The sequence below is a fragment of the Protopterus annectens genome, chromosome 2.part1 (genome assembly GCF_019279795.1).
Source record: "Protopterus annectens isolate FY-2018-M chromosome 2.part1, PAN1.0, whole genome shotgun sequence".
Taxonomy (NCBI): Eukaryota; Metazoa; Chordata; order Ceratodontiformes; family Protopteridae; genus Protopterus; species Protopterus annectens.
In genome coordinates this window covers 1,752,774,164-1,752,797,574 of record NC_056729.1, presented here as the reverse complement: position 1 = coordinate 1,752,797,574, position 23,411 = coordinate 1,752,774,164, and positions in this window count along the sequence as shown.

The window sequence follows — 23,411 nt, the reverse complement described above, 5'->3', positions numbered from 1 at the left end:
CATTTTCATACATCCAGATCTAAATAAAGAATTTATTATTAATGCTAATGCCAACTGCATGACCTGCCATGTCGTATATTTAGCAGTGTGTTCCATTTGTTCATCTTTCTACGTAGGCAAAACTAACCGGTGCCTACGAGATAGGATAAGGGAGCACTGCTATAACATTAGAAAGAAAAACATCAATAATGCTTTAGCAAAACATGTTTTAGAAGCAGGGGACAATCATACATTTACATTCAGAGTTCTAGAAGTGATAATGCCAAATGTAAGGGGAGGAAATGTGAGATGCTACACAGAAGGTAAAGAAAGTGGTTGGATAATTCTATTGAGAGCAGACAAGGGTTATGGTCTGAATGAAAGAGCTTCAATCAAGCCTTACCTAAGACAACGTAGACATATTAAATAATAGGTACCACATATAGATTGATCTATTATTATTTATTAATTTTATACTCTCATATTGTTGTCATCTATATCATCACCAATTGTTTTAACACTTTACCTTTATACATAACTTACATTAGTTAAGCTTTGCACATTTTTCATACATCCGTTCATTACTCATACATTTGTCAGTACATTATTTATCAATTTTTATACACATAGTGTCTATATATTTTATATGTTCTAAAGATATACATTCACATTACATATTTTTACCACCTAGGACCAGCTTTAACATTCATATATATATTCCTCTACATTTTAAAAATATATTTATATATTTATTATATATTATACATTCATTTATTTATTTATTTATTTATAGATGTATACATTTATTGAATATATCATATATTTCAAGTTACATATACATACTTTTCATATATTCACTATATATACAGATTTGAATATTCAATCTGTTAACATACTATTACACACATATATATATATAGTGCTTATATATGCATATTCATATATTTTATACATTATATACATATATTTATATTACATATTTATATATCTTGGGCTTAGTTTTAATATACATTGTAATATACATTATATTTCATATTATACTTTATTTATACATACATACAGTAACATATCGTAATTGTTTATCTATTATATTTATCATACTTGCATATATTTATTAATTTATCTCATACACACAGATCAACATATATATTTCGATCCATTATTATACTTATTACATTTATTATATTTATCAGATCTATCACATCACATTTACTTTATATACAAATTAGTGTATTAATTTATTCACATAGTGGTTACGCATGCACATATATCTGTCACAGATATCAGAAATACGCATATATTTCTATAACAAACATACATTTATTTTTAACATATATACATATTTATTATTCGTAGATAAATAACATGACATAACCAGCTTTGAACATTTCTTATTGGATGCTTTGTGGCTATATTTATAAAATTTTATTGATGCAATGTGTAGATGTATTTACCATTATGTTTTGACTGCACGTTACAAAAGAACTGTTACACTTAATGGTCGATGCTGATGATTTTTTCTGAAGTGTTTATGAGCTCTTACAAATAGTATTTTTAAGCACAGCCCAGATTTCATTTAATTATTTAATTGCTTGCAGTTTGCTCAATTAACGGAAATTGTCAGTACTATATAAAGGGTGGATTTATATCATTTTATATAAGATCTAAAGAAGCTAAGTTTTAGTGAAAGCGCTCATCTTTATTTATGTTATGCTCGTTGAATGTTAATAAACGGACTTGATTTTATACTGGCATTATATCGACTTGATTTGGATACTGGATTCTTACCACAGGAAGCTTGTGACGGATTTTGTACCCACTTCACACACAAATACCCACTCGCTTTTCTTGATTTTATTGCATTTATTGTGGTACAAGTGTGCTAATCCGATGGACTGTCAACTTCATGTTTATACATCTTTCAGTATTGTTCTACAGCAGATGTTACTCAGATTTTCTGCTGACATGACTGGATTTATGAAAAACATTTTGAGAAAAACAACCTGACCTTGGTGGGCTCTAGCCCTTTACAAGCTTATATTGTGTAGTTCTAATACATGTGTTACATTTCAAGCTACTTTTCTAGCTTAGGCACAAGCAAGTGCTGATTGCAGTTCATATTTTCAAGCAGTGTTTGTTCTGATTATCTATAGCTTCTGCAGCTGTGTATTTTCTCACAGCACAAGTGGAACTCCTTGTCTAAGTCTCATAACATCAATACAAATGATACATCTATTCATTATTTTCCTGTCACAAGCAGAAATGATCTGCTTCCCTGTAAATTTCCAAAGCATAAGCAAAGATTATAGCTGTGCATATTTCATGACAATACAAGGTTAGAAAGCTTCTGCAATTCATACAGATTTTATGCAGTGTGAAATAGAATAAATGTGTTAACCCATTTCAAGCCTTAAATGCACTAAGCATATTACCAATACATACACTAATACATATTTTTCTAATATTTCCCCCATTTTAATACCTTTATTCTACTTTCAAAATAAGCATAAACAGTTTTTTCTTCTCCTAACCTCTTCCTACTCAGGATTTGCAGTTAAGAGAGTCATTCAGTTTAAACTTATGAAAACATTTCAGTTTTCCAATAGTTCTTCAAACTCAGCACTTTGATATAAGGTTTCAGAAACTGACATGTCTATAAAGTCTTTAATCAGTCTTTTCATGCAGGGCATGCCACAGCAAACACATACTCCCAGTAGGATCATTCCTACACAAATAGCAATCAGGATGTTCATTAGGATAGTACCCCACCCCCCCAAACCATTTCTGGAAAAAGTCCATCAGTGGGTTTGGTCCTGGTTTGGTCATGGCCGACACTTGCTGAATTACCTCAAGGTGACTGTCTATCTCATGTTTATGGTCAGGAATATACGAACAGCACTTTTCCTGGATTAAAGCACAAGTACCGCCTCTCGCAGCTAGGGTGAAGTCGAAAGCCATGCGGTTTTGAAGCACTACAGTTCTCATAGCATTCTATTCATTAGTCACCAATTCAAGAGCGGAAAAAGTTGCATTGCTCATTACTTCGAGAAGTTTAGACAGTTTTCTCAGCTCCCAGATTGATTTCACTGCTCCATATGCTGGTGATATGCCTGCCCACGATATAACACTGTCACTCAAGTCCATGTGTGTCAGTTTATCACCTATAGAATGATGGTTTTTTCAGCATGCATCGATTTGCCCCACTGGATTTTCAGGTTTCTTGACGACCTCTCGGACATTTCAAATTTTTCCTCAAGGTAAGACTGCAGTGTGTCGTATGGCCAGAACCAGGTAGCCCACAAAAACAACTGCCTGACCAATTCTCAGGTAACCACTTGTATGCCTTTCTGCCACATACAAAATAACAGTCCTCTACTTTAGTAGTAACTTTGCTATGAATATACACTTGCCCTGCATCAATTATAGACAGTTGTTTATAAAGAACAGAATTATGTTTTACTTCATCAATTGTTTTGTGCATCAATTCAAGAAATGAAATCATAGTTTGTATTGCAATAAGAACCTGCATTGTTAGCTTTTGTGTATCATTTATAAGGAACAGTCACATTGCAATTGCTCCAACCCACCTGAACAGTATCATTTTTATAAAAACACACAGTTCCCTTTTGTGGAATAGACAAGTGCAATGCTATTTTATCTTGTGATGTGATGGTTGAGGTATCATAAATCAAGTTTTCCCAGGTCTCGTTGACCCCTAGGGGGACTGCAGTCATTAATAACCCCCCGTATGCTGTCAGCAAAGCTGTGCAAATCCAGCAATTCAAAACATTGAAAGTCTCAGTATACACATATTTAATTGCCTGGTAAGTGTTGAAGTTTGGGTGCCAGTCTATGAGTAACGCTTCACGTTTATTCAGTTCAGTTTGTGTGGCTGGAAAAAGGAAAGGCCACAACAAAAAGATTATTGTCACTAGTACAGTTAACAGGATGATTATACAATACTTCTGAGGAAATGGTTGTTCTGCATTCCTGTTTGTTCTGGATTCTATCATTTTTGCTCTTGACATGTGACAAGATTTTTGTCCAGTTCAAAGTTCTTAACTAGTTTGCAGTGTGTCAGCTGGATCCACAAGGCACACTCTGCGAATTTGACTGCAATGGGTGTCAACAGAAGCACTTGACATAGACCTTCCCACTTTGGTGACGTCCAATTCTTCTTTTTTATTGTTTTCACCCAGATCCAGGTTCCTGGAGCCACTGCCACTTCTGATGGTCTGGTTTATTCTTTATCTGAAACAGAATTTGACTGCAACAGATGTTTAGAATTCAACAAATTTCTCATATACTCTGCTAGTGTACAGTCGGCTTCCTGGTCTGCAGGCATGAGAGGTTTCCACTGTGGTATATAATAAGCCCTTCCAAATAGTTTTTCAAAAGGAGTCAATCCTTTTGCATTTGGAACAGTTCCCATGCTCAATAGTGCCAGGGGCAGACAGTACACCCAATTTCTCTTTGTTTCTGCTATTAACTTTCTTAGCTTACTCTTTAAAATCCCATTATGCCTCTCAACTAGCCCTGCGGATTGCGAATGATATGCACAATGATTTTTTAAAGAAATACCAAAATGTTTACTTAACTGCTGTATGGTTTGGTTTACAAAGTGTGTACCGTTGTCACTGTAGATCCTTTCCGGAATGCCGAATCTAGGGATGATTTCTTCAACGAGGATTTTTGCTATGGTAGCCGCATCTGGATTTTTGGTCGGAAAGGCTTCCACCCATCTGGAAAACATATCTATAATGACAAGACAATACTTCTTATTTTCACATTTGTTCAATTCTATGAAATCCATACAGATAGTATGAAACGGACACAGTGATGTAGGGAAACTTCCTTGCTTGGGCTTTAACGCCCCTTGTGCATGATGTTTGTTACAAATATTGCACATCAAACAAAATTTTTTAGAGTAGTTTAAGAATCCATATGTCATGAGCACTCGGTTCACCAGCTGTACATTCCCCCCTGTTGAGACATGGCATTGCCCATGGCTCAACAAAGCTGCATATCTAAACAAATTAGATGGTAATATCGGTTTCCCTTCTTTAGAGATGTACAGCCCCTTTTCGAGAATTGCTCCTCGTCTTACCCATCTTTGTTTTTCAGCCTGCGTAGTAAGTGTCTGCATTGTCTTTAACATTTTTAAGTCTAAAATTTCAGAGGGTTGTAATTCCTCATTCAAAAGAAATACTTCAGAAGCTGCCTGTTTTGCAGCTGTATCAGCTCTCGCATTACCTTTTGAAATCCTATCCTGTTGCTTGGTATGAGCTGTACATTTACAAATAGCTACTTTCTGAGGTAATGGAATAGATTCTAAAAGATCTAAAATAAACTGTGCATGATTGATTGGTTTGCCAGTAGATGTTATCATTCCTCGATTTTTCCACTGTTGCGCAAAAACATGTACAGTAGAAAAAGCATACTGGCTGTCAGTAAAAATGTTTACACATTTACCCTTTGCTAAGGTACATGCCCATGTCAAGGCAATCAATTCTGCTGCCTGTGCAGATAAATTGTGTGGTAAAGGTTTCGCTTCTATAATCTCAGTATCAGAGACTACTGCATATCCTACTAGGTTCTGTACTGCAGGACCCCTTTTGCATGAGCCATCCACATAGTATGTCACCTCGGCATCATCCAAGGGGACATCCGTGAGATCTTTTCTAGGCAGTGTCTTTTGCTCAATCACCTGCAGGCAGCTGTGTGGTGTGCCATCTGGAGGGGTTGGGAGCAAGGTAGAAGGGTTCAAAGTCATGCATCGTTCAATTGTCATATGAGGTTGGCTCAACAATATAGTCATACAGGAAAGATGCCTAGCAGGGGAAAGATATGCTACCTTCTCTTGCAGTAAAATAATCGTGACTGCATGAGGCACTCTCAAAGTGAGAGGGTGGAATAAAACTACTGAGGCCAAAGCCTGTACTGCCATTGCAGCTGCAACTACTGCTTGTACACAGTGAGGTAAGGATCATGCCACTGGGTCTAGTTGTGATGAATAGTAAGCAATGGGGTGTTGTTTGTCCCCATGCTGTTGTGTCAACACTGATGTCATATAACCTTGCTTACAATCTACAGTTTGGAAAAAACGTTTATGATAGTTTGGTAATCCTAAAACTAATGAGGACGCTATTAACTGTTTTAGTTTGCAGAAAGCAGATTCTGCTTCTGGTGTCCATTGTAACAAATCCTGTGCTGCCATAGGCTTTTTATATACCAGGTTAGTCAACGGTGCAGATTCCAAGATATAGTTTGGAATCCAGCTCCGGCAAAAATTAGTCGTACCCAGGAAGGACATCATTTCCTTCTTGGTAGTGGGTTTTGGCGCTTGCAAAATCGCTATTTTTCCTGTCCTTATCTAATGTTCTACCCTCTTTGGATATTACATATCCTAGGTATTCAACTTGTTTTTTCCAAAGCTGCAGTTTTTTTTTGTTTACCTTATGTCCTCCAGCGGCTAGAAATTGTAATAGCACTATGGTATCTTCTTTGCAATCTTGCTGGGTGGGGGCCGCCAGCAGGATATCATCAACATAAAGTAAAACCTAACTGCCTCTTGGTGGGGTAAATCCCGCCAAGTTGCTTGCCATTTCTTGTGAGAATATTGTCGGACTTTCACAATATCCCTGTGGTAGTCACGTATATGTATACCTTTTCCCCTGAAATGTGAATTCAAACCAATATTGGCTGTCAGGGTATATCGGTATCGAAAAGAACACATTGCTGATATCTACCACAGAAAAATATTTCTGTTGAGGTTTTAAATCATTCATCAGGGTGTGTGGGTCTGGCACTGTAGGCACCCTTGGTATTACTGCGCCATTTACAGCTTGTAAATCTTGGACCATACGCCATTCTCCATTCACTTTCTTAACAGGAAATAAGGGTGTGTTACATGGTGAATCAGGAAATTCCACCAGCACCCCTTCCTTAAGTAAAGCTGCTATAATAGGTTTGATTCCTACCTCTGCATCTTTTCTTAAGGGATACTGTCTTTTATGTGGTCTAAATGCTGACTTTGGCGTGTTAGTAACTGGTCCCGCTGTACGAATAAGTCCTACATCTGATTTTCCTGTTGACCAGAGAGTTTCTGGTATATTCTGTAAGGCATTCTCTTCCTCCTTTAATAGGAGCGCTAATCAGCTGTCCTTGCTGGACTGCAAGTGCACGGCTGGGTGGGTCTGAGTTATCCAATTCAACTTCTGCATTTCTGTTCCCTGTTTTGACAGTTCTAACTCTGTCTGCTTTTCCCATCTCGTGACTTTTTCTCCTAAGTCTACCCATTTTACATTCTTATCCTTAGTTAAGCTAACATGTGGTAATCGATTAGATTTATAGAGTGCAAAGAACTCCTGGGGCAATGAACAGATGGCTACACTGTTCCTTTCCATGTCCCAGTACAGATTACGTAATATCAATCTGTTTGCACGATTTCTAAACAATTCTTGCTCATATTCCTTATCAGGTCCTGGTGTGTTACAATAATACAGAGTACAGTGCAACAAATGTTGTTTATCAATGTCAAGGGAGGGGAACTTGCTGATGGCTGCATTCATCAACTCTTTGGTCACTGCCCCTGGACCAGTTGTAACCAAGTCCTGGCTGTACCAATAGAACATTTCACCCTCCAACTGCACTGCAAAGGTATCAGTTTGTTGCTGTGCTTCCATACCCTGCATAGTCGGTTTATTGGGCATTTTGCGGAAACAACAATTTTACTTTTCTGGGTCAATCCTGAAACAGGATCAGTTATTGCAATATTATAGGAGAGGGGCTCCCAATACAGCTGTCCATTAGCTGCTTTCACTTGTATGTAATCAGGTGACTCTGAATTCTCTGGCAGTTTGGAGGGATGTATCAGGGTCCGTGATGCCCCTGAGTCACACAAGAACTTGACTTCTCTCCCTTCTACCAGGAGTGTAACTTCTGGTTTTGTGTCTGCTATATAGAGCTCTAAGTTCAATAAAGCTAAATCCAATATTTCATTTTCTTCACTGTCCGTAACTTCCTGCACTTCCTCTTTTTCTTCTGTCACATCCTCTACTCCTTCTATCACATTCTCATTTGTCCTTTCTCTGCTATCCCCTTCTAGTGATTCTTGACTGTCATATAGTCAGTCTTCACCCTTGTCTTCCTCTGTGGTTGCCCTCTTGTTTTTCTTGCAATCACTTGCCAAGTGTCACTTTTTACCGCATTTAAAACATTCACCCCTTTTCTTTCGCCATTCAAAGTCCTCTGATCGCTGATCAGATTGTTTGTTTCCCTTGGCATTTTTCTTGACCTTTTTCCAGGACTGTACTACATAAACTTCTGCTCCATCTTCTACAGAAAATACTTGGGCTTTCTTTTTCTTTTTGCTATTAAAATGCCTTTCAGCATGCCTAGCATATTCAAGTAATGACTGTAACCTGCTTGTACGATGATCTGTCATGTGCTTTGTAATAAAACTGCTTATGGGTGCAATGCTGCCTTTCAAAAATGCATTCTTTAACTGCTGCTCATATGGGGAATCTTGTGTCTGATCTTCAGGAACCTGCATTCCACAATGGTTATTAAAACATTCTAACAGTCTAGCATAATATCTGTCAATAGTTTCGCCTTCTTGTTGGATGCATTGATTAATGCAAGTCCAGTCTGCCCTAGGCTTCCATTTCTCAGAGATGCGGTCTGTAAGACCTTTCACTCTGTTGTCTAGCTCTGCGCTGCTATGTGGGAGGGGTCTGAGCGCAGCGTCACGGGGATTCCAGTTGCCACTAATTATGTGCCAATCTGGTCGACAATTTGTCTGACCACTTTTTCTACCTCTTCTCCATTTAAATTATAACTTAGCCTCATTCCTTGTAAATCTTCTAAGAACTTTCTGAAATTAACTTTTGGATGGGGAATTCCCTCAGTGGCTTTCCGGATGTCTTCCGGAGTCCAGGGTCTATACACTAGAATAGCTGGGTCTTGACCTTCTTGCCCTGCCTGAGGATTAGGTAATTCTATAACTGGGCATATTTCTTCTTCACTCATAGATCGTGAATTCCTACCCATTTGATATAATTCAATGTCCCCTTTTGAGTTACCTGCCCGTGTTTGAGACCTGGTCTCGATGGGATCTCTAATAAACGTTTTTGCTTTCGTAATGTCTCTATTTTCAGTGACAGCAGGATGTCGTGGGAGTGGACTAACCAGTTCACGTGCTTCATATTCTGGTAAGGGGGGGCGGAGGGGCCGATGCTATTACTAAGTTATTGTCCTCCTTATCTAAAAACATTGCTTTTGAATTATTATTCTTTTGTTCCCTACGGTTTACTTCCTCAATCCACCTGTGTGCCTGAGGAATTCCTAACTGGCGTTGCTTTTTTACCCGACCTTTGGAATTGGTTTTAAGCTGTTTGACAAGTTTGACAAGCGAGGATTTTTCTAATTTACCGTCAAATTCATACTTATTAACCCACTTTGAATAGTATTTAATATTATCAGCACGCTGTGACTGCATGTATTTTGCGTCTTCGGTTAACGGCGGATTTTGGGGTCTTTTTGTGCAATTATTACCCATTTTGTTCTACCCTTTTTAATCATTATGTAACTACTTATTTTTAACATGGTACCACGAATTTTGTTATAGTCTCTTCAGAATGACTGCCTACCTACTCTGTTTTCCCTGATCTATGACAAGACAGTAATCTTTTCTGTCCCTGACTTGTAAAAATACAGTCCTGACAAAAACAATACAAATCTAGTCCCTGATCTAAAACAGAAAAAAGGTAGATTCACCTTACCTGAGCCTTTGTGATTGATCACCTGGTTCATGAAAACCCAATCCTTCAGTCGCAGATCAGAAAGTGGCTGGCCTCTTTTGTATGACAATTCAGTCAGAGGGCTTTTCAAATAAGAAGAACCAATGTGGTTTCTTCCCCGTACGGTTTCATGCCCGAGGAAAAGTGAGTGTTTCCGGCTCAAGGGACCAATCTGTCAAAGGAAAAAAACTTCAAAGACCAATACACGTAAGGTTCAGATAAGGCACATTTAATAACTTGCTGCAAGGTGACAAAAACATGCAAATACAGGATTTTGCCTAACTACTAACAGTAAGTATTATATTCTTATACTATTCTACAAGACTTTGCCTTCTATGGTTGACGTAATCAAACACAACTTTCAGTATTGTTCTACAGCAGATGTTACTCAGATTTTCTGCTGACATGACTGGATTTATGAAGAACATTTTGAGAAAAACAACCTGGCCTTGGTGGGCTCTAGCCCGTTACAAACTTCTATTGTGTAGTTCTAATACATGTGTTACATTTCAAGGTACTTTTCTAGCTTAGACACAAGCAAGTGCTGATTGCAGTTCATATTTTCAAGCAGTCTTTGTTCTGATTATCTATAGCTTCTGCAGCTGTGTATTTTCTCACAGCACAAGCGGAACTCCTTGTCTAAGTCTCATACATCTATTCATTATTTTCCTGAAACAAGCAGAAATTATCTGCTTTCCTGTAAATTTCCAAAGCATAAGCAAAGATTATAGCTGCGCATATTTCATGACAATACAAGGTTAGAAAGCTTCTGCAATTCGTACAGATTTTATGCAGTGTGAAATAGAATAAATGTGTTAACCCTTTTCAAGCCTTAAATGCACTAAGCATATTGCTAATACATACACTAATACATATTTGTCTAACAAATCCTAAGCCATGGTCCGTGATACATATTGGTAGCCCATTTCTCATTCTGATGATGTCACCCCAAGTCTTTTCACTGCTTTCACAACACACAGCTGTCAGTCACAATGTATTAGCTAGGCAGGTAGGTGTTAATGCTGGGATTTAGATGGATGTCAGAGCTGCAGGTTTGAACCTTGTGCCCTCCAATCTGTATTTAAAGGTGTAAAAGCCCATATGTAACCTTACTAAATATGTATGTTAATTATCTGTTGGTCTTCAGCAGTAAATTTTCTAGAACCTGATGTGAACAATGTGTATCCCCGTTATTTGAGGACTACATCATTCATAGTTGCTCTTTTCTTTTTCAGGCAATGAAGATTTGACCCAGAAACATGTCCTGTGCATTGAGCTGCTGCACAGGCTGGAAGAGCAGCAGAGGGACAGAGGAAGTGAGGTACGCTGACTAATTTTCTGCTTAGTTAAATGAAATGCATCTGATCCTTCTTACAGGCCTGTATTTTTTACATTACCATGTATATTGCTTAGAATGTATGAATACCCATCATGCATCAGTAAGGCAAGTGCAATAATCATTATACCTGTGCTAAACAGTCTGTTTCAAATTCAAATATGTGTAAATATCTTTAGCAGAAAGCCATATTTTCTGAAGACAGTTTTGGAAATGCAGGCCACAACCTAAATAACAGTCAGGTTTGTGTATCTGTCACACATCATGTGAGGTGAGTGTTTTATATAAAAGTTTTTAGTACTTTAACTGTTGCTTATATGCATGTGTTCCTAGTAGCTGATATGTTGTAAATAGACTGTGTTTTCTAGTGACTTCTTCTTTCGGCTTTTCCCAGTTAGGGGTCACCACAGCAGATCATCTGTCCGCTCATGATTGGTAGTGGAGTTTTACGGTGTCGAGTTGCCAGCCTGGCACCCAACCTTCCACAGAAGGCACACACATGCACACCTAGGGCCAATTTAGAGTGTCCAGTTCATCTACTGCATGTCTTTGGGATGTGGGAGGAAACCGGAGCACCCGGGGAAACCCACGTGACCACAGGGAGGACATGCAGACTCCGCACAGAAGGCACCCCAGCCAAGAATCAAACAGGAGAACTTCTTACCGTGAGGCAGCAACACTTACCGCTGCACCACCGTGTTTTCTAGTGACTGATCTGTTCTAAATATCCTGCCTAGTCACAAACTGAATGGGTGTCTGTTGTGTTAGTCTTCACCCTGTTATTGGCAAACTGTGTGGCATGCCCTTTGTTCAACACTGATATTGCATTTGCCTACAACACCTTGGTTGCTTTTATACAACATACTTGTATCCTATGTTTGTGGATACATGTGCAGATAGGTATTTCAGTACAACATTTTATAATCAGCAAGCATCGTCAGGATCAGAATCAGAATCACATTTACTGGCCAAGTTTGGACGCATACAAGGAATCTGACTTCGGTTTCAGTGACTCTCCATGTATGAATTACATAAATGGCATACATACAACTATTAAGAACAAGACAAAAAAGTGAATATACATATACAGTACATACACATATACATATACAGTACATACACATATACATATGCAGTACATACACATATACATATACATATACATATAAGGTGCAAAGTGCAACTCATTGCAAGGAATACTGAATTAAACTCTGAAATTAACAAGTATTAACAATATGTAAACAATACTGCAGAATCCTCAGAGGATTGGGAAAATTAATACCCAACCTAATAAGCTGAGTTAACCATTTATGAATTTGATGGCTATGGGAAAAAACTGTTCTTATATCTGCTTGTTTTGGTGCGTATTAATCTGTAACACCTGGCTGATGGTAATGGTTCAGAAAGATGGTGGCCTGGATGTGACTGGTCGGTGATGATCTTCCCTGCCCTTTTCATGACTCTGGAATAGTACAGGTCCTGTAAGGAGGGCAAACTAGCACCAATAAGATTTTCGTCAGACCTGACTATTCGATGTAACCTATTTTTGTCATGATTAGACAAGAGATCCAACCCACACTGTTATGGATGAGCTGAGAACAGGCTCGTTGACTGCTGTATAGAACTGAATCAACATTTCCTGTGGGAAGTTGAACCTCCTTAGCTGTTGCAGAAAATACATTCGCTGTTGTGCCTTTTTTATGATGGACACTAGATTGGTCTCCCACTTCACGTCCTGGAAGATTATAGATCCCAAAAACTTGAAGGATTCCACAACTGACACAGCAGTATTAAATATAAAGAGGGGGATAATATTGTAGTACCACTCCTAAAGTCCCATCTGGACCAGCTGCTTTCTTAATTTGCTGTCTTTTAAACAAATGATACACATCCTCCTCAGAGATAATTAATGCAGGCTGAATGTGAGAATGTGTGTCAGAGAAAGTCATATAAGTCTGAACACTGAGAGAGCTGGTAACACTGTCATTTGTAGTCTCAGGCATATCAAACCTACAGTAAAAAGCATTCATGTCATCAGCCAGCTGGTAATTAGCTGCAGTGTCGGGGGATGGTTTCCTGTAGTTTGTAATGTTTTGTAGACCTTTCCACACTGATGCAGGATCAGGGGCTAAAAACTGTTTTTACTGCTTTTCAGAATAGTTCTTTTACCCACTTTAATTTCTTTTGTCAGTGTGTTCCTTGCCTGTCTAAAAAGTGTTCTATCCCCACGTCTGTAGACATCTTACTTGGCTTGATGAAGCTGCTTAAGTTTAGCAGTACATCAAGGTTTGCTGCTGTTAAATTTTAACCAGGCCTTAGTGGAGACACACATATCTTCACAGAAGCGGACATAAGATGTTACTGTGTCTGCCAGTTCATGCATGTTAGCAGCAAAATCTTCAAAGACACTCCAATCTGTACAATCAAAGCAGGCTTGCAGCTTCACCTTTGCCTCAATAGTCCACCTTCTTGCAGTACTGATCACAGGTTTAGCAGATTTTAACTTGTCTTATAGGTAGGAAGCAAATGAATCAAACAGTGGTCAGAAAAGCCTAAAGACACACAGGAAACAGCATGATAAGCATGTTCTAACAACAATGCTCCAGTGTAACTGTGGTGGTGGTGCTGCGGTAGCGTTGTCGCCTCACAGTAAGATGTCCTGTTCGATTCTCAGCTAGAGCGTCGTCTGTGTGGAGACATGCATGAATGGGCATACCTTCGTTGAAGGTTGTGCGTCAGGGCTGGCAACTCTACACAAAAAAATCTACTGCCAATCATTAGCAGACTGGAGTTCCCCTGTGGCGACCCCTGACCGGGAAAAGCCAAAAGACACAACAATAACAATGATCCAGTGTGTTCCTGTTTCTGGAAGGGCACTCTATATGTTGTGTAAATTTAGGATGTTTGCATTTTGCAGGATACTTATTGTTAGTAATTGTAGGTAGGTCATGCATACATTTGTTCACATACAATACTGTTTGAACAATGTACATTACCATGTGTTGCAAGCTGTGATAAATGAACATTATACTTTTTTGTTACTGTTTATTCATTATGCTGATGTGGGCTCTGACAATTATCATGCTGCCTGGCTCAGATGTTTGTCATATGGCTTGACTAGCTTCCACAATAATGTCATCTCACTTTGTCTTCATTTTAACACTTGGTGGATGTTCACATGACTCATGACATGCAGAGACAACAGTTTACATTCACACAGACATAACTGCTCAGGGAACATGTACAAGGGACAAAGAAAGGGAATAATGACCTTCTACCCTGCAGTCAGATGAACAGTTTACTGAGGTGGACAACATTATTAAACAGTGCAGGTCACCATGATACTGTTATGTTGACATTTACAAGCTGTGTGTGTGTTTTTTAAAGTTCACTTATGTTACTGTGGCATGAGGTAGCATCAGGCATGCTGCCATTCAAATGTCAGGATCATACCTCTCAACCTGGAAACATCAAACATCTGGACAAGCTCCATGAAAAATAGGTACAAATCTGTATGCTGATTAACGTAGAATGTGCTATATAATTATGTAACCACGCCCACTCCAGTGGAATTGTGGGATGCCAACTTTCAAATGCAAACTGAAGTACAGACAACCAAAATATGGCACCAGAGTCCCTCTGCAGCCATTCCAATGTCCCATTACATGGCTATTTCGCCCCATTTACCATAAACACTAATGTGTGCATACTGCTTTACTTCTACAATGATTATTTAGATTTTATTTTTACATTTTATAGCACAATGCACAAACACTAATAGATATCTGCTAAACAAAGCAATACTGTCTCACAATGAAAATAGACTTGGCATTAAAACTTCTCTGTCCTTGAAACTCTCATCCATTGAAACAGCATTGAAACTCACATTCAAAGAAAATGCATCTGGCCAGTGGTGGATAAAGATTAACTTTGGTCTGTTTTCAAATCATAGGCCCCTTGCACACAAAACAAGAAACATACATGCATTCTTTGATACATCTTCCTGACTTTATTAAATTATTTTCCTTTTATAATACAGCACACTTGTTAGACTTAAGTTGAGTGCATTTTAAATTTGTTTGAACATTTTTTCCAGTTGGCAATGAAACAAAATGCATGACCCAATAATGACAAAAATGTCCAATTCAGAACATTTCCATCATAAAAGTCTACTTACATGCACACACACACACACACACACACACAGTATATATGTATATATATATATATATATATATATATATATATATATATATATATATATATATATATGTATACACACACACACACACACACACACACACACACACACACACACACACACACACACACATATATATATATATATATATATATATATATATATAAAATAGAATGACAGGCATGTAAACCATAGGCATCTTGCACGGCTTCTCACACTTATTTTCAATTTCATTTTTTTGAGGGGGGGGGCAAAAGCCCAAAAACCAGGGACACATTTTAAACATTGCATGTATAATTTTGGAAAGTTGCTAGAATAAAACGTGTTACCACCATGCATTTCACTACCAAGTCTTGAACCCAGGACACTGTGCACTACAGTCAGAGCAGCATACCACTATGCCAAATCAACAGTTCCATGAAAAAATAGGAAGACTGAAACTTAAATGGCTATCATTTAGTGAATTCAAGTATCACTTCTCACCATAGCTCTCAACATTGTAGCACAAAAAACCATGGACAAAGCCAATAATGGGGAAATACAGACTCAAAATAGGAACACATTTCAAATACTGATCTTATGTTGTTGTTGTAAACTTAGAAAATTGCTAGAATAAAAGGTTTTGTGTTACCATTAATTTTCTGAAGAATATGAAGTCTGAAATTCAAATGCCTGTCATTATTTAGTGAATTTAATCCTTCAGTGATTTGCCAGAAAAATCATGAAACCCACAGATTTAATGAGGAAGAGAGCAAAAATATGAGACATAAATTCAGAACTGGTGGTGGGTATGGACTTTAGGCTCCTTTTACCTGTACCCAAGGTACAGGGTTTGAGCCTGAGTACCTCTAGCCACCAGGTGTATTCATGTAGCGGCATTGACACACACACACACACACACACACACACACACACACACACAAACACCTTCGTTCCGGCGTGAACTTAGAAACATAAATACCTTAAAAAGCAGTACCTGCTATACCTTAAGTCCATTCAATCAAAGCAAAAAATAACTTAAAGTGCCAGAGAACTTCTATTCTGTGAACTGCAGAAATAACTCATACCCCAAGCAAAGTGAAATAATGTTCCATGAACACCAGAGAACTTCTTAAAATATAACTCTGTCTGTTCTGGCGTGAGCTTAAAAACAATCTCAGAAACAAGCTCTTAAAATAAGTGAAAGTACCACAGAACTTCTGTTCTGAATAACTTAAAGTACCAGAGTGTAAGCAGAAAATAAAGCACCAGAGAACTAAGCAGTACTAAGCAATCAAATTCCCACTTGCAGATCCATTCAAACAGGCAGTGAAGCAGCCAGGAAATGCATGCACATGAGCCCTTGAGCTCAATTTTGACAGGCTGATGGAGATGACGTCATTGCACATGTGATTATGTCAGCTCAAAAAGCAAAAAGAAAAAAGAAAAATTTAAAAAAGCTGAGAAAAGAATCGGAAATGAAGGGGTGCTACTTGGGAATCGTGGCACCCCATTATTTAGACCCCAAAACTCAGTAAAAACTGAGTAATTTAGTACAGTTGGGAGGTATGGGCAGGATATGTCACATGTGCTTGCTCTGTAATGTCAGGATATGTCGCATGTGTTTGCTTTGTAATGTCAGGATATGTCACGTGTGCTTGCTTTGTAATGTCAGGATATGTCACATGTGCTTGCTTTGTAATGCCAAGATATGTCACATGTGCTTGCTTTGTAAAGTCAGAATATGTCACATGTGCTTGCTTTGTAATGTCAGGATATGTCACATGTGCTTGCTTTGTAATGTCAGGATATGTCACATGTGCTTGCTTTGTAATGTCAGGATATGTCACATGTGCTTGCTTTGTAATGCCAGGATATGTCACATGTGCTTGCCTTGTAAAGTCAGAATATGTCACATGTGCTTGCTTTGTAATGTCAGGATATGTCACATGCGCTTACTTTGTAATGTCAGAATATGTCACATGTGCATGCTTTGTAATGTCAGGATATGTCACATGCTTGCTTTGTAATGTCAGGATATGTCACATGTGCTTGCTTTGTAATGTCAGGATATGTCACATGTGCTTGCTTTGTAATGTCAGGATATGTCACATGTGCTTGCTTTGTAATGCCAGGGTATGTCACATGCTTGCTTTGTAATGTCAGGATATGTCACATGTGCTTGCTTTGTAATGTCAGGATATGTCACATGTGCTTGCTTTCTAATGCCAGGATATGTCACATGTGCTTGCTTTTTAATGCCAGGATATGTCACATGTGCTTGCTTTGTAATGTCAGGATATGTCACATGTACTTGCTTTGTAATGTCAGGATATGTCACATGTACTTGCTTTGTAATGTCAGGATATGTCACATGTGCTTGCTTTGTAATGCCAGGATATGTCACATGTGTTTGCTTTGTAATGTCAGGATATGTCACGTGTGCTTGCTTTGTAATGTCAGGATATGTCACATGTGCTTGCTGTGTAATGTCAAGATATGTCACATGTGCTTGCTTTGTAATGTCAAGATATGTCACATGTGCTTGCTGTGTAATGTCAGGATATGTCACATGTGCTTGCTTTGTAATGTCAGGATATGTCACATGTGTTTGCTTTGTAATGTCAGGATATGTCACATGTGTTTGCTTTGTAATGTCAGGATATGTCACATGTGTTTGCTTTGTAATGTCAGGATATGTCACATGTGTTTGCTTTGTAATGTCAGGATATGTCACATGTGCATGCTTTGTAATGTCAGGATATGTCACATGTGTTTGCTTTGTAATGTCAGGATATGTCACATGTGTTTGCTTTGTAATGTCAGGATATGTCACATGTGCTTGCTTTGCATATGCATGCCATGCTTCATGCTGGCCAGTATTCAAATGTTCAGGGTGATGCCATGATTCCTACTGGTAAGCTGTGTTATGCATGCCACTGCATGACCTTAGCTTAGTTGCTCACAATGGTGATGGATGCATTCTCCCTGACATGTTTTGTTATTGGTCATGTTCAGTGAGCCAATTGGCTACCCACCTGGTGATGTAGGAGTTTATGCCCAGTTGAGAGAGTTTCTCTATAATGCCTGAGTGGGGAATTGTGTGAAATGCCTTTGCTAGGTCAAGGTAAGTGATATGCACAGTCTTTCTCTCATCCGTGGCCTTGGTGACCTTCTTGAAGAAGTCAAACCAATTTAACAAGCATGATCTACACTTAACGAATCTGAACTAGGCTATGTCCAGAATCCAGAGATTAACTGTGTCTTTGTTGATAAGATTCACGATGATTCTTTCCATGGTCTTACAGATGAGTGTAGTCAGGCTTATAGGTCTATAATTCCCTGGGTCACTGATGGTCCCCCTTTGTTCAGAGGCATAACTGTAGGTCCATTCTGCCTGAACATAATCTGCCTGGAGGTTGTGCTTAAACAGACATCTAAGTGGGTTTGCTAGGTCATATTTTAAGTTATTTAAAAGGCAATCTGGGATGCTGTCATGGCCCACTGATGCCTTGTTTTTAGCCTTAGAGAGCACAGAGATGACCTGCTCTTTTCAAATAATAGGCTGAGGAATGGTGGCAGGTATAACTTGGGGATGACCGGTAGGGACAGGGCAACAAAGTTTGATCTAAATCTGTCAGCTAGCAGGTTGGCTATTTCCTCTGCTTGAGTATGGGTGGTACCATCCACAACCAGCTCTGCACTCATCTTAAGATTTCAGACATAATTAAAAAAATTCTTTGTGATTTTCCTTTACTAGGAAGGCTATTTTTGCTTCATATTTTACTTTTGATGACTTGACTAGATCTCTGATTTGTTTGTTTAGACTAAAGATGGATTTCCTCTTCTGCTGAGCCTGTTTTTGCTTATTTTTGGACATTCGTTTCTTTGTTTTGTTGTTCAACGTTTTTATACCAGGATCCACCAGGCTGACTTGTTTTTCCAGCAAGACCTGGGTTTAATGTGGTCTGGTGCTGCCGATTCTATACAGTTGCTTAAATGACTATATAGGACATTGGTGTACATTTCTGCATAGCATTCTGTGTTTTCTGGGTTTTGGGAAGATTTGACATTTCTTATGCTATCGCTTAGTAGGAGGTATTTTGTCTTGGAGAAATTCTTTAGCATTTTTGAGCTTGATGAGGTATCTGACCTTAGATTTATTTCAGAAGAGTCCATTTTTGTTCTGATCTTACCAAAGAAGGCATTACATGGGGGGGGGGTTGCAATGTTCCCTCATGTTAGTGAGTACTATGTCCAGGATATTTGAGCCTTTAGTGGGTGTGCCAACCAGCTGTTCCAGAGCATTTGCACTTGACAAAGTCCAAGAACCTCTGAGCCTGCGTGTTAGTGGTCATTTTTGTTTTCCAGTCAAGGGTAGGATAGTTAAAATCAACCACGAGAAAAGTATTGGTATGCATAGTGAGTGACTCTAGTAAGTCCAGGTATGCTGTGTGTTTTTCCTGGTTGATGGTGGGGGACTTATCAGTAGTGATGATGTGGTAGGGGATTTTGCATTTGATTAGTTGGACATGGAGTAGCTTGAGAGAGAGCTGTACTGTTTGACCAGTCCTGAGGTGCACTTCCTCCTTTGGTTCTTTCTTGCTCAGTTGGTGGTCTGAAAGTATGGAAGCCTTACACAGCCGGGGTACTTTCAGAGGCTTTGAACCATGTCTCAGTGACTGCACAAATGTCAGCAGATTCCACGGTGACGAGTGCATCTAGGGAGTGCAGTTGCTTGTTTAGAGTCCTAGCATTCAGCACCAGTATCTTGAGATTATCAAGAGAAGGTTTTGTTACGTTGGGGGGGTTGGTTACTTTGATACTGCCTAAAAAAGGCACTACAGGGATGGCTAAAGCCTTTGGCAGTATCTGAAAGGCTAGAAGAGACAGGTGCTGACGATCTCTAGCAAAACAGCGTGGCCTGTTGATCATGTCCTCCCAGTTTGACGAATATTGGATCCCTTTGCACTGACACCAGATGTTAAGCAAACCGTTAAAGTCAATCTTTTTTTGTATTGTGGCATCATCCTTGTTGTGAGTAGAATGCTGCTCAAGGCTAGGCTCATACCTGACTGTGACACATAATCTGAGGGCTCAATCATGTCTCTCTTTATATAGTCCAGTGAAGTATGTCTCAGGTCATTCACACACACATGAACTATGGCAGAGTCATACTGGTATTTGTGGTTAAGTGACTTAAGTGCTTGTGTGATCTGACAGATTCTGGCACCTGACAGGCAGCTAACTGTAACCTTCTATTTTCCAAACTGGTGAGGGGGACATATGTGTGCCTCATGATGGAGTCTCCTATGACTAGTATGTTAGGTTTTTGTGGTGTTTCGCCTTATGGGATTGTTTGTTGAGACAATGGTGTGTGTATTATGTGTTGTGGTTGTTGTTTGCTTCATTGTGTGCATATATGGTTTTTGAAGGTAGTGTTTAGGAGGCCTCTGAGTTTTTGGTAAGTTACTAGTGAGTAGCTCTGCATATGTGGGTTTATGTCTCAAATCCTTATTCAGTGTGAGAAGTGATGTGTGTATGCTGACAAACTGTTTTGCATTTGATTTTTCTGTATGTGAGAGTCTTGCCTCTGTTTTCATAGTATAACCATATCTCTCACATATAGTATTTGCTTGCTTCAGGATTAAGTGGTTAAGTGGTTCTTGGCATACATGAGACAATTGCTACATTGCCTCAGGATGGCATGTCCTTCAGGATGGCTACACAAATGGTAAGAAACTGCCCGTCCATGATATCAGGTTCTTACGGGGTTTTATCAGGGAGAGGAATAGGTTAGTTAGACTGGACTGTGCTGGTAACACACATCTGTGAGTGGGAACTATACTTGATGTAATATAAGGTTAACCAACAGTTAACCTCCCAGAGTGATACTGCTCAGTGTGCAACTCAGTTGCTCCTGGAGAAGCAGAGATGGCTAGTTATGGTTTCAGTGATAGTTATTCTAGGGAAATTTTATATTCAAGGCATTTGTATCTATACAGGGCACTGCTAACCGTTGCTACCTGGATAGCAGCTTTTCGCAAATGTGAGGCTTATATACAGGCAAAAAGGAACTGGTTTAAGCTAGCTGTTTAGAAGGCTAGCTATTTATTTATTTTATTTATTTATTATTGACATTTGATTACCAGGAAAGTCCACTGGACCGAAGAACCCATTTTTACTGGAGGTCCAGGGAGAAAATCTCCAAGTACATGATACAAACATGAACAATTCAAACAACTTAAGTTTAAGTGAAACAGATAAGTAAGCATCACAATTCCCATACTTATAACAGTCAACTTCAAAATACAAATATATAAAGAACTTTACAATACTGACTGGATCATTCATAAAAAATATCATGATAAGCAGTTATCCTGATCACTTTTGGGAATGAGTCTGAATGATAGAATGGGAAAAGAATAAGAGTTTGCCGAAAGGGAGTCAAGGACTTGGAAGATGTCAGGTCTTGAAGAAAGGGGATGTGGAGCAGTTACAGTTCCAAATCGAAGACAGGTAGTTGTGTGTAAAGAGAGTTTGAAACTAGCAATGTCTGGGTTAGATAAGAGAGTTATAGGGAGAGAGTTCCATGTTTTAGCAATAGTATAGGAGTATAGAAGGTGGCCAGCTGGAAGTTTTGGTTTACAAATGTGTAGTAGATGTTGATTTTTCAGACCTAAGTGATCTTTTAGGTAGGTAGCTGGTGAAAAGAGAGGAAAGGACAGGACATAGTGAAGGTTTGCATATAATTTTGTGTGTTGTCATTAGTTGAATGTAGGAGAGATAGTGTGGTAATTCTAACCAGTTCAGATAATGTAAAGCTGCACTGTGGTGGGTGCAATAGGAGGGGTTTGTTGAGAATTGGGCAATTTTATTGTAGCAGGTTTCTAGTTTGGATTTTAGGTTAGGGGGTAGGTTTGTTAGTAGTAGAGCCCCATAGGTCAGAGAAGGTAGAACATATGTGGTCACTAGGGTCTTTTTTTGTAGTGGGGGTGAGAAAGTGTTTGTATCTGTATAGTAAGCTCAATTTTAGTTGAGATTGTTTGATGTTGTGCTGGACATATAGAATGAATTTGAAATGTTCATCTATTACAACATCTAGTAGTTTAATATGGCAGACTATTTCAAATGGTGTTTTGTTGTGGGAGAGTATAGTGAATTGGTCTTTGTTTAGTGGGGTATGTGACTTAGGGGTAAATCTAGAAGCTTGGTTTTGTTAGGATTGAAAAGCAAGTGATTTTTGGTAAGCTGGTTTTCAATGGAAGAGAATGCTAGTTGATAATGTTTTGGAGGCTGGGAATGGAATCAGCAGAGCAAATGATTGTAGAATCAACATATTGAATAAGAATAATTCAGTTAGAAAAGCACACAATTAAGTCTTCTACCAGCAGTCCTCAACTCAGATAGGCTTAGGTCAGCGCACAATAAGTCTTCTACCAGCAAACCCCAACTCAGATAGGTTTAGATCAGCACACGTCTGCCACAAGAGTGCAGAAGAAACTTTTTTAATGTAAAATGCCTGTTTTGGAGCCCAAGTGTAAGAAGACCTCACAATCCAGATACGACAGCCCTGACTATCTGATATAATGTAATAAGTACTTAAAGTAGCAGTAGAACAGTGCAGTTTTTTTTTAATTTAAAATGCAGCAGATAGAAAATATCACAGAAAACTAATAAAATGCAGTCACCATTATTAAAAGAAGTGCAAAATAATGCATATTTTCACTTTTTTAGCAAGAGGATTGCCTTAGACATAAGCAAATTCACTTGAACTCTGGCATAATTGTCAAATGATGATCAGCTCTTCGCTGTGTGTGTGTGTGTGTGTGTGTGTGTGTGTGTGTGTGTGTGTGTGTGTGACATATATGCATTCCATTACATTTGTTTGGATTGTGTAAACCTACTGGGTATCTAGCAGCCATTTTGCTGCTTTGCTGCAGTACTGCTGTTTGGCACTGTGCTTGGTTGTTTGTCTTTCATATGCATGGTCAGAGATTTGTGTCTGCCCCCTGCCAGGGTTATCTAGCATTCTTAGATCTGTTTGTGCTCAACTGTGATGTTGCTTAACTTAGACCTGCACTGCTGACAGACTACTTGGATGTGTGTTTATTTC